At 43.8% G+C, this 13098-nt stretch overlaps 1 protein-coding gene across 3 annotated transcripts in view; it reads right to left on the bottom strand.

Annotated features, from left to right (window-relative positions):
* The window catches only part of LOC129815479 (sodium-coupled neutral amino acid transporter 3-like), a 94260-nt gene extending 81814 nt beyond the window's left edge, over positions 1-12446 (bottom strand). For 2 of the 3 annotated variants that reach the window (XM_055869348.1, XM_055869350.1), the window contains exon 1: positions 12195-12446. The gene's annotated coding sequence lies outside the window, so the exon portion shown is untranslated. The remainder of the gene's footprint in view (positions 1-12194) is intronic. The other variant, XM_055869349.1, reaches the window with a different exon arrangement.
* Positions 12447-13098: the final 652 nt, after the last annotated feature.

Raw genomic sequence — 13098 nt, 5'->3', positions numbered from 1 at the left:
GTACAGAACAAGTTTGTAATCTGAATATGTGCTTTATATTATCACATAGGCACGAGGCCTATATATTCTCATATGTGTGTTCTGCTATAGCCTACATTTGAAGTTATATTCCGATATTGTGATATTTGTTCTACTGCTACATGTCTTGTAAGCCCCACAGCTGAGTATGTACGTATGCATATGGCGTGTGTTCTGCAGTATCGTCTAAGAATTTTGCTCTACATTTGATGTCTAGAAAATTAGGCTATAAGAAATTCTGACTTGTGTAAGCCCCTTAACTATACTAAAGTATGTGGGCATACTGAAGTCATGTCTAAAATGCTTTGAATGAATCAGCACCTTGGAGAGTGCTGTCCATTTCACCACCAGAGATAGTAGGCTACTTCGCTGTTTACTCTGTCTGCTGCGCTGTTATGTTGTGTTTGACACTTTTTTCTCAATGTGTTCCGGTACCTCAGAGCCCCCCAGATAATCCTCCTTCTCACGCTCACTATGTGTTCCTGGACCTTACAATTTACAAATAAAGCACTGCTTGAGAGTCATGATTTGTTTTTCTTAGTGACTCGTTCATTTTGTCTTTTGTTTGACCTTCTGGACGGTTTTCATTAGTTACCACAGCCACAAAGTCGGAATTGGCTATTATGATAAAAATGTATGAAAAAATCAGATTTTAATGAGATAAATTGTAGAAATAGGCAGAGCTTATGACTTTGTGGCTGTGGTAACCAGTGACGACCCTGCCGGCCGCAATTACTATATCAGGATTAATACGCACTCCTCCGGCTCAGCGCCACTGGAGACGTGCTCCGACCAAATGTAAAATAGATCATGCTGCAGTCAGCAACAACAGCATAGAGAAGAAAAATACCTGTTTAGAACTGGTAATTGATCACATAGTGCAAGACTGAATGCAATGAATTCATTACTGTTTTGTAGACCCAAAACATATTGTGCTTATGTACCTCACGTCAGTCAAGCAATGCATTCCGTCAAGAGTTGTTCACAATCTAGTCCGATTGCGGCCACAACTAGACTTTGTTTCAAACGTATCAAGAAATAATATTATTTGTATGCCTAGCAATCAACAAATTTACATTGTTTAAAGCACACAAGTCTCAGTCACAAATTACCAGGGCCGGCCCACCTATTTGGCAGGATTAGGCAGCCACTATGGCAACAGATTGATGAGGGCGGCATTTTCTTGCTAAACTGACGAAGATCACCTCCAACAACACATAAAACCAAATGTTATTTGTCACATGCGCCGAATACAACTGGTGTAGACTTTACCGTGAAATGCTTGCTTACGAGCCCCCAACGATGCACAGTTTACCCCTTTGACGCATACGATCACATATTTGTGATCATAGTTGACTGGTCCCTGCAGCTTACCTTCACAAATATGTGATTGGAACAGCAGCAACAGAATATATGATGCAACAAACGTGTCTAAACAGCATTGTTGTCTGAAAAGCATCTAAACAATGTTTTCTACTGCGGGGAAATAAAGGTCTTCACAACTTTATTCCTCAATTTCACCTTTTACTGTAAAAGACAAATGCGAACTACATCATACATCATCCAAACATCACACGGAACACATCCACAGCCAAACTCATCCCATAAACCAGTCTCAACAGGTTGCGCTGACAAAAAACAAAACATAAATTAGCGAGCTAGACTTGTTTAGAATGTACCACAACTCTGATGAGCACACCGGAGAAATGCAATATTGTTTAGAGAAGAGATAAATGTCAGCTAAGCTAACAGCAGCTACATTTTTGTTTATGTTTGAAAAGTGAAAACTCCCTAATCCCAGAATGCCATTCCCTACAAGACGCAAATAAACAAAGTCAAAGTCAAAGCCCATTGCCTGAAAAACATGAATTTAGTTTGGCCACTCTTCAGCATTTTACAAATCTTCAATGTACTTGTACACAGTGCATACAAGAACTGGAGCACATGACTTGACAAGTCGTTTACCATTTTTGACAAATCACAAAGCAAATAAAATGTTATCAGATCATCACCCCAAATACAAGCCTACTGCCTAGCCTAACCATAGCGTGAAAGCTAAACAGGGATTTTGGGGGGTTTCATTTCATTTGTGGTGGGTTTTTTTTGTCCATGGGTGGAAGATAGCTTGGGGGGATATAATGCAGGAAATGTTACTATGATGGGAGATTTATCAATTAATGGGGGGCAAATACAGGACAAGTTTATACACTGAATAAAAATAAACCCCTGGAAATCTTTTGAATGGTCAACAATCACCCCGACTCACGCCCTGACCAAACTAAAATAAAGACATAAAAAAGGAACTAAGGTCAGAACGTGACACTACCCCCCCCCCCCCCCCCCCCCTGGCAACCCTAAGGTACCATAGTTACAATCTGATACCGTGTTCAAAACAACTGGGAACTTGGAAATCTACAACTTCCACTTCAATGCGTTCAAGACAATTGGGAACTGTGAAAAAACGAGCTCTAACTGGGGAAAATCTTTTGAATCGTCATCAATCTCGGAATTCCAACTCGGGAACTCGGGCCTCTTTCTAGAGCTCTGACCTTCCAACCTGAAGATCACTGATGTCATGATTTGACCTCGTATTCTTTCAAGTTCCCAGCTGTCTTGAAAGCACCATAAGTCAGTCGAGTGAACTATCCCTTGGTGTAACATCTTTGGTCTGATAGACGCTTACGTGACAACCATAATGCATTGTATGATGTCAACAAACATGGCGCCACACATAGCTGGAAAATAGCTTAGCATTAGCTCTTCATAATCAGTACAACCTTCAAAAAAGAATTTTACACTCGTATGTGTCCATTACAATCCGTGCAGGAATCAGAACGCATGTGTAACGCTTGTCGTTGGTGGAAGGAGAAGAGGACCAAAGTGCAGCGTGGTACGTATTCATAATAATTTAATAAAGAATGAATACTGAACAAAAACAACAAACCGACAAACGAACAGTTCTGTAAGGTGCAAACAAAAACACTAAACAGAAAATAACTACCCACAACCCATAGTGGGAAAACAGGCTACCTAAGTATGATTCTCAATCAGAGACAACGATCGACACCTGCCTCTGATTGAGAACCATACTAGGCCAAACACATAGAAATATAATGACTAGAACAAAACATAGAAAAACAACATAGAAAGCCCACCCCAACTCACGCCCTGACCAAACTAAAATAAAGACATAAAAAAGGAACTAAGGTCAGAACGTGACAGTACCCCCCCCCCCCCCCCCAAAGGTGCGGACCCTGGCCGCAAAACCTGAACCTATAGGGGAGGGTCTGGGTGGGCATTTACCGCGGTGGCGGCTCTGGAGCGGGACGTGAACCCCACCATAGTCTCGGCCCACTTATGTGACACCTTAGGAGTAGCGACCCTCGCCACCAACTCCGGATTGGAGACCCTAGTAGAGGGCACCACTGGACTGAGGGGCGCCTCTGGACTGAAGGGCGCCTCTGGCAGCTCCGGACTGGCAGGCGGCTCTGGCAGCTCCGGACTGGCAAGCGGCTCTGGCAGCTCTGGACTGGCAAGCTGGCTTGGAGAGAGAACCTGGAGGGAGGAGACGGAGAGACAGCCTGGTGCGTGGGGCTGCCACAGGACCCACCAGGCTGGGGAGACCTACAGGAGGCTTGGTGCTTGGAGGAGGCCCCCGGAAGGACCGGGCTGTGGGGAGCACTGGAGCTCTGGTGCGCAGCCTTGGCACCACTCCCCCAGGCTGGATGACTACTCTAGCCCAGACCCTCCAGAGTGCAGGCACAGGTTGAACCGGGCTGTGGGTGAACACTGGATTTCTGGTGCATAACACTCGCACCTCTCCCATAGGCTCAATGCACACATTCGCCCGGCACGAGCGGAGCGCAGGCATAGGACACACTGCACCCTCCCAGCGCCCCGGAGACACAGCACGCAGAGCCGGCGCAGGATACCCTGGACCGAAATGGCGTATCGGAGACCAGACACGCTGAGCCGGCACAACACGCCCTGGCTGGATGCCCACTTTTGCATGGCACTTGCGGGGGGCTGGCTTATAGGGCTCCGGGCTATGAACGGGTACTGGCAACACCGTGCGCTTAACCGCATAACACGATGCCTGACCAGTAACGCGCTGCTTACGATAAGCACGAGGAGTGGGCTCAGGTCTCCAACCTGACTCTGCCACACTCCCCGTGTGCCCCCCCCCCCCCCCCCCCCACCCCCAAAAAATAAATTGGGGCTGCCTCTCATGCCTGTCGCGCTGCCGTGCTACCTCCTCATATCGCCGCCGTTCAGCTTTTGCTGCCTCCAGTTCTTCCTTGGGGCGGCGATATTCCCCAGCCTGTGCCCAGGGTCCCTTACCGTCTAGTATCTTCTCCCATGTCCATGAGTCCATAATCCTCTGCTCCTGTTTACCACGCTGCTTGGTCCTTCGTTGGTGGGTAGTTCTGCAACGCTTGTCATTGGTGGACGGAGAAGAGGACCAAAGTGCAGCGTGGTACGTATTCATAATAATTTAATAAAGAATGAATACTGAACAAAAACAACAAACTGACAAACAAACAGTTCTGTAAGGTGCAAACAAAAACACTAAACAGAAAATAACTACCCACAACCCATAGTAGAAAACAGGCTACCTATGTATGATTCTCAATCAGAGACAACGATCGACACCTGCCTCTGATTGAGAACCATACTAGGCCAAACACATAGAAATATAACGACTAGAACAAAACATAGAAAAACAACATAGAATGCCCACCCCAACTCACGCCCTGACCAAACTAAAATAAAGACATAAAAAAGGAACTAAGGTCAGAACGTGACAGCATGACTTGTCACCAGAACTTGAAAACGTGAATATAACATACATACACATGGCATGCTACAGTAGAAACAACAACACGATATACAGAAAATAAGGTACTTACTTTGATAGAAATGCACACATGTCCAAAGTTATTATTTGTAAGGAAAACAACAATGAAGGCAATACGGCCACCAGCCAGAAAATGTGCCAGGGCGCAAAAGTTTGTGCAAGGTCTGTTCTGACTGGAGATGCGCAATGTCTTCATACTTGATGTGGGGAAACATTAGGGAAGTGCTTGGGCTCTCGATGAAGAGAGAAGTTTGCCCAGCTCAGTAAAGATCTCAAACATCAATTGTCCGCAATATTGAAATGGACTACTTCTTATGTGAATTAATGAGGAGGCGCAACACTCCTCAATCCAAACTGTTGTCAGAAAATAAAACTTGTTCGAAAATAATTTGAAATGTACAAGTTGAAACATAGCCTATAGATATTTACCTGGCAGCGTGTCTTAGTTTGAGGGCAGCTGTAACGCTCGTCCTCCTCCTCATCTGAGGATGAGCATGGATCGGACCAATATGCAGCGTGGGTTGAATACATAATGATTTATTTAAAGACGAACACGAAGAACACTTAACAAAATACAAAATAACAAAACGACGTGAACAGACCTGTACTTGAGAACATAAAACAAGAACAGGAACGTACACACGAACGAACGAACGAACGAACGAAACAGTCCCGTGTGGCACAAACACTGACACAGGAACAATCACCCACAAACAAACAGTGAGAACAGCCTACCTTAATATGGTTCTCAATCAGAGGAAACGTAAAACACCTGCCCCTGATTGAGAACCATATCAGGCTAGTTGACAACCCAACATAGAAACACATATCATAGAATGCCCACCCAGCTCACGTCCTGACGAACTAAACAAGACTAAACAAAGGAAATAAGGTCAGGAACGTGACAGCAGCGTGGGTTAACTGCCCTGTTGCGTAACACGCATTAAAAAAACTCACATTGGAGCGGCCGTTAGAGATATTTGGAACTCACATGTGAAAAGCTTTAAAAATATAATACAAAATAAAAAGTAACAGTAGAGAAATAAAATAAATACACAAGAATGGAGCTAAACTCAGCAAAAAAAAAGAAACGCCCCTTTTTCAGGACCCTGTCTTTCAAAGATAATTCGTAAAAATCCAAATAACTTCACAGATCTTCATTGTAAAGGGTTTAAACACTGTTTCCCATGCTTCTTCAATGAACCATAAACAATTAATGAACGTGCACCTGTGGAACGGTCGTTAAGACACACAGACGGTAGGCAATTAAGGTCACAGTTATGAAAACTTAGGACACTAAAGAGGCATTTCTACTGACTCAAGGTCCCTGCTCATCTGCGTGAGCGTGCCTTAGGCATGCTGCAAGGAGGCATGAGGACTGCAGATGTGGCCAGGGCAATAAATTGCCATGTCCGTACTGTAAGACGCCTAAGACAGCGCTACAGGGAGACAGGACGGACAGCTGATCATCCTCGCAGTGGCAGACCACGTGTAACAACACCTACACAGGATAGGTACATCCAAACATAACACCTGCGGGACAGGGACAGGATGGCAACAACAACTGCCCAAGTTACACCAGGAACGCACAATCCATCCATCAGTGCTCAGACTGTCCGCAATAGGCTGAGAGAGGCTGGACTGAGGGCTTGTAGGCCTGTTGTAAGGCAGGTCCTCACCAGACATCACCGGCAACAACGTCGCCTATGGGCAAAAACCCACCGTCGCAGGACCAGACAGGACTAGCAAAAAGTGCTCTTCACTGATGAGTCGTGGTTTTGTCTCACCAGGGGTGATGGCGGATTCGCGTTTATCACCGAAGGAATGAGCGTTACACCGAGGCCTGTACTCTGGAGCGGGATCGATTTGGAGGTGGAGGGTCCGTCATGGTCTGGGGCGGTGTATCACAGCATCATCGGACTGAGCTTCTTGTCATTGCAGGCAATCTCAACGCTGTGCGTTACAGGGAAGACATCCTCCTCCCTCATGTGGTACCCTACCTGCAGGCTCATCCTGACATGACCCTCCAGCATGAACATGTCACCAGCCATTCTGCTCGTTCTGTGTGTGATTTCGGAGGGTGATGGCTAGGGCCATTCCCCCATGAAATGTCCGGGAACTTGCAGGTGCCTTGGTGGAAGAGTAGGGTAACATCTCACAGCAAGAACTGGCAAATCTGGTGCAGTCCATGAGTAGGAGATGCACTGCAGTACTTAATGCAGCTGGTGGCCACACCAGATACTGACTGTTGTTTTTGATTTTGACCCCCCCTTTGTTCAGGGACACATTATTCCATTTCTGTTAGTCGCATGTCTGTGGAACTTGTTCATTTTATGTCTCAGTTGCTGAATCTTGTTATGTTCATACATATATTTACACATGTTAAGTTTGCTGAAAGTAAACGCAGTTGACAGTGAGAGGACGTTTCTTTTTTTGCTGAGTATAGTACCAGATCAATGTGCAGAGGTACAAGGTATTTGCGGTAGATACAGTATGAACATGAAAGCAGGGTAAAGTGACTAGGCATCAAGATAGATAGTACTAAGAGTAAAATGATGAGTGTATAAGTGTGTGTGTGTGTAATCTGTATGCATGTGTGTTTGTGTTGTGTCAGTATGCATGTGTGTGTTGTGTGCGTATGTAGTGTATGTGAATGTGTGTGGGTTTTGTGTGGGAGTGCCAATGTAGTGTGTGTGAGTGAATGTGTATATGGTGTGTATATACAGTGTGTATAACCCTCACGTAATTCTGCCCAAAAACAATTACAATTTATCTCAATGAGTGGCATATGGGCTTTTTAGGTGAGAGTTGATTTCGCCCTGTGATAAGAAGTGGCCACTTTTTCAAAGGCAGGGGAGCAAAATATTTTGCTTGTCCATTCCCAGCACGCCTCTCCAGGGTGCTGTTGGAGAGACGCATCACTGTGGTGCTCCACCAACGTTCCATCACAAAATCATGTAACATAAATTTACATTTTAGTCATTTAGCAGACACTCTTATCCAGAGTGACTTACAGGAGCAATTAGGGTTAAGTGCCTTGCTCAAGGGAACATCAACAGATTTTTCACATAGTCAGCTCAGGAATTCAAACCAGCAATCTTTCAGTTACTGGCCCCATGCTCTTAATCTCTAGGCTTTGTAGCAGATATAGCCTATGGTAGAAAGAGTATGCGGTTTTTCCTGGAGATAATGAGTCAGACACTTTTTACATGTAATGAGACAGACACTTTTTTACAACAGGCACATTTCTCAGATCAAATAGCCTAACCTAAATGGCGCCCAATCATATAAAAAATGTGCTGACGTTAACAAACACCCTATCCTAAAAACAGGACAGGTCAAAGTAAAATAGACAGTATGGAATGGACAATCAGGCTACTCACAACTGTTGTCCAGGAGTTTCACCCCGTGTGCTAAATTGTCCTGATTAGTTGTTTCAAGTTTCTATCAGTCAATTTTTGTTGAGCTGATCATAGCGGGGGAAAAAGAATACTTGTGCATTTCCCGCTGTTCTCATTGCAAACAGGCTCAGGATAACTCCTGATAAACTTGGGTAGCTGATATTTAGAGCTTAAATAGCCAAATTGATTTGTCACAGGAATCAGGATTAAAAAAGCCATTGCAACTGCCTGTTAACAAATGGTAGGACTGCCACATGGATGGGCATTCATAAAACTCCATTGTAGGTGACACTGTAAGTTACACCCCAGTAAGCACGGACTAACGCCAAACTTTTGTTAGCTTAGCTGAAACAAATAGATTAGTACCTCTCCTCCCTGATGTCACAATGAGGCCATTGACATAGCAGAGGGGTAAGGGCATGTCTCTGAGTCTGGCCAAATTCTAATTCTAGCCCTGCATCCTGTGCCTAATAGACACCCTGATCACTGCTGAGTGAAAGAGCGTAACTCTGGATGTCCTCCATCAATGCACTCTTACACACTTCCTCAGATGTCGAATTGAACAGATGAGTGACATAAATTGATACAAACACATGAGCTTTACTGATCTAGTGGCCTCAATTTCCAAAACTCAGACAAGATTTAGCCTGGTCTATTAGACTGTGGTTATGAAACAGCTTTATGAAATAGACGTTGTGGAATTGTGTGGTGGACCAGGAGGCATTCCCACAACCAAATTAGACACTAAACATTTCATTTGAGGTTTTCATCATTTTCTCTTTAGCAAATCTAAAAGTGTGTGTTCTGGGTATTCTAAGACTTTGTGAAAGTAAGAGTCTCAAACACTCTTTTAAAACTGTTCAAATAAGGCCAAAGATCTTTGAGTGGATGCTCTTACAAACCCGGACTGATGCCATGCACATTTCCAGAGAAAAGCTGGTCAGAACTGGTCAGACTGGTCAGCCCAAAATATTTTATTTTACTACCTCCCTAGTCTTGGTAGCTCAGACAATTAAAAAGATTACAGGTAGTTTTCCCTCTCAGACTAGGGATTTACAAAGTACTTCAATGTACAAACAGAACTTATAAAATAGTTTGGTTTTCATAGCTGAGGATTTCTCTAATGAACCTTGACTATGTCTGATCAAACATACTTGTAGGTTTAATAGGTTAGAATCCTGAGATGTTCCTTATCATTCTGGTACACTTTGAAAGCCCCTGAGTTGAATTGAACAGGAGCCCACAGTAAGCAGTGGCTGGATTTAACTATGTGGAGAAACAAAATGTATTATCATGTTATAACATATGTAATAACCACACCAATTGTAAAGCTCTCCAATGTCGTTTCTACCACACATTTCTGACCTGGCTGCAGGTAACCATCATATTACGGTGAGGGGGGTTGAGAGTATAAAACAAATTTGTTGTTGAAGTTGATGTGCCCATCATTTCATTACTTCAGCGAGAAAAAGCAAATCACAGCATCAAAACACTTGACAAGACAGTGGCTTACATCTTCCCACAGTCTACATCTCTGGGCCTCAAGTCTCTGTAGGGGAGTTCAGTCTTCTTGCATTGCATGAGTTCAGAAATGTCAAATGTAATTCATTTCATGTTGACTTGTTATTCCTGCAGAGGTAGAGCAATACATGCAGGCAGGAGGGGGATACATTACAAAGGTAGAAAAGACTTTGATACAATAAGATAGGGATAGAGTGAACCCCTCTACCTACTTAGCAGGGCATTAACTCTCACGCCACCATAGTGAAGATGATACAAGGAGCTATAATGTGGGATTCCATTACATGAACAGCACAAACCAAATGCACTTAAGGTTGAGATTCAGAGACAGCATGGAAAACCATCTGTGAGACAATTATTATACTAAGGCACTCAGCCACTCACTACTAGGTAATTGTTACAATACTTGGTTTGTGATTCAAGTCATACTGCAAATGTGTATCAAACAAGGGAATAGAGAGAAAAACAGAAAAACACTTGTCAGCTGAGTTTAATTATGTCACATGGATAACGACTCACAAAATGGGTAAAGGATGACACTCTCAATCTCTGAGGGGGGTGCAAATTAGGGTTTTGTAGGGGGGGCCTTGAGTGCCTTGCTCAAGGGCACTGACAGATTTCACATTATAAGCTCAGGTATTCGAACCAGCTACCTTTCGGTTACTGGCCCAAAGCTCTAACCGCTAGGCTACCTGCCACCCTAACAGTTACAAAATTACAAAAAGTAATGTTCACAGTCAAACATGTCACTCTCAAAAGATGAAAATCAAACCACTGATCCAATAAGCCTACACACCAAAAAAATGAATATGATATGCTACTAAGTTGTGCTCAATCAAAAACGATGCTACATAAACACACACACACACACACACACACACACACACACACACACACACACACACACACACACACACACACACACACACACCACTCTACCATTCTCCAGGACTGCACACACACACACACACACACACACACACACACACACACACACACACACACACACACACACACACACACACACACACACACACACACACACACACACACACACACACACACACACACACTTGTGTGACTCTGTAGTTCAAAGCACAGAGCTCTGGCTGGAGCATCCAGTTTGCTCAGCAGTAAGCCAGTGCTCTGGAGTGGGGGTGGGGGCTGGAGGGGGCTGGAGGGGGAGAGGGTGGAGGTGGAGAGAGTGAGACAGAGCATGACTCACTGATGAGCCAGCTTTTTCAAATATAGAAACAGTACAGTCTTGACAAGCTGACAGAACAGTAACTCATGCCTGCTCCCTCCTGTCAGCTCCAGCAAACACAGTAGTCTCACCTGCTGCCCTCCCTACAAATAGCCCTCAGAAGGGGCTCCGCCCTCTGGAGCTTCTCAGCAACCCAGGTGTCTCTAGAAATGCTTGTTATCTGTCTAATGCATAGTGACCCAGAGTTACAGGGTGGGGGGTGTACAATGGATAATACAACTCAACACACCATATAAAAACGTGTTCCTAAATGCACTATAGGCTTCTGTTGTAGGCTATTGTTGTAGGCTATGTCAATTACAGGGGCCTGATTTGCAAAGGGCAAAATAAAACTTTCTTGAACTAGCCTATATGATAATAGCGGTATATCTGCCAATAACAAGCTATAGTATATGCCAGGTTTAAGAAGTAAACGAGAAGGGGGATACGGATAGCCTATTAAAAATGCCACAGCATCTATTGAAGTGTCGAAGAAATGTGGCAAATATGCCACATGCTGAATACAGACATTTGCATAACAAACTAATGGCGAATAAAGTAGTGTAACGACCCTGGGTTTATAAGCGGGGAAATCGACTCTGCCGCACGAGCATGCTTTTGCGGCACAGTCGACAGCGCGCTGGACTTCGGGCTAGGTCGAGGGTTCGAGACCTGCTCCCTGCCTGTTTCATTACAGTATGAACGATCTTTTTCTGATCTAGGATTTGAAATTGTAGATGACGAAGGCATTATCATCCAGCGTGGCTGCGCATGTTACAGTATCACCTGGCGAAATAGCAAGATCCACGCGCACTGTCTGAGAACTGTTACTTCAGTAATATAAGACCACAATAATGTAACAATGTAACAAGAATGTAACAGCACTCTTTAGGCAAAAGTAATTCGAGAAGATATGTCTTACATTTCAAAAAATGTTTCACAGTATTATTTTTAATTGGAGCGACCATTTGGCTCTAGGTGCCAATCCTATTCTATAACAGGTTCATAATATGAATAGTTGTGACTGTTTGATAGCTATATTTATTTTATATTCAGTAGACCACACAGGGAATGACGAGGGTGACGAATAGCCGACTATGAATATGAAAAGACATTCATTCCACTGAAAATTGACGGTGAATAATAATCTTACCAGAGAGGACTAGAGTGCCACTGTGAACTCCTGATATCTCCACACGGATCTTGCTCCGCTTCTTTACTGTTTTTCCTTCATCTAGTGGCTTCTCTTCTTTCTGTTACCTGTTAAATGGCAAAAAAGTATATATATATCGTGATCCCTGTTCGCTCCTTCTCAAATGCTGTGTAAATGTCATGTGTTCACGAGTAAAATTCTCCTGATCTCTTAAAAGTGGGATGTCGAGTGTGTCCAGGGTCCGCCTACTGCGTGCAACCTCCAATCAATTGGTCCTCTTGAGCGGTTCCCAGAGCACAACAAAAGTACATGCATGCACTGTGCTTGCTACATACAGTAGCAGCCTACATGTCTTTATTTGTTCTGCACTTTCATTTGACGTTGAATAAACTATGCAGAAATAATGATATCCAAATGCATTGCCTAGTAAGCCTGTTAATTTGAAATACTTGGTTGGTTTTTGATACATTTTTATATTTTCTCACCGATGTAGGCTAAATCAAGATGTAGATGCATGATTACTAAACTGCATCGTAGATCATAGACAATTTACACAATAATATGGAAGAGAGCATATCACACACAATAGACTGTGTTTTGTTTGATGTATTCTCATTTCTTTAGTGATTTAGTTCTATTCTTATGCAAATCTACATACTTGGCCATTCCATTCCTGTTCAAGGCGGGATGAGCCACCACTTGCAGTGACCTGCTTTGAAGCAGCTGCCACAGAGATGCCATACAGAAGCGTGTCTCAAGACCCTCTTTTGTTTACACACACACACACACACACACACACACACACACACACACACACACACACACACACACACACACACACACACACACACACACACACACACACACACACACACACACACACACACACACACAATTTCTGGGT

The sequence above is a fragment of the Salvelinus fontinalis genome, chromosome 18 (genome assembly GCF_029448725.1).
Source record: "Salvelinus fontinalis isolate EN_2023a chromosome 18, ASM2944872v1, whole genome shotgun sequence".
NCBI classification, from domain to species: domain Eukaryota; kingdom Metazoa; phylum Chordata; class Actinopteri; order Salmoniformes; family Salmonidae; genus Salvelinus; species Salvelinus fontinalis.
The sequence above is the reverse complement of the archived record's forward strand: the minus strand, read 5'-3'. Positions and strand labels throughout refer to the sequence as shown.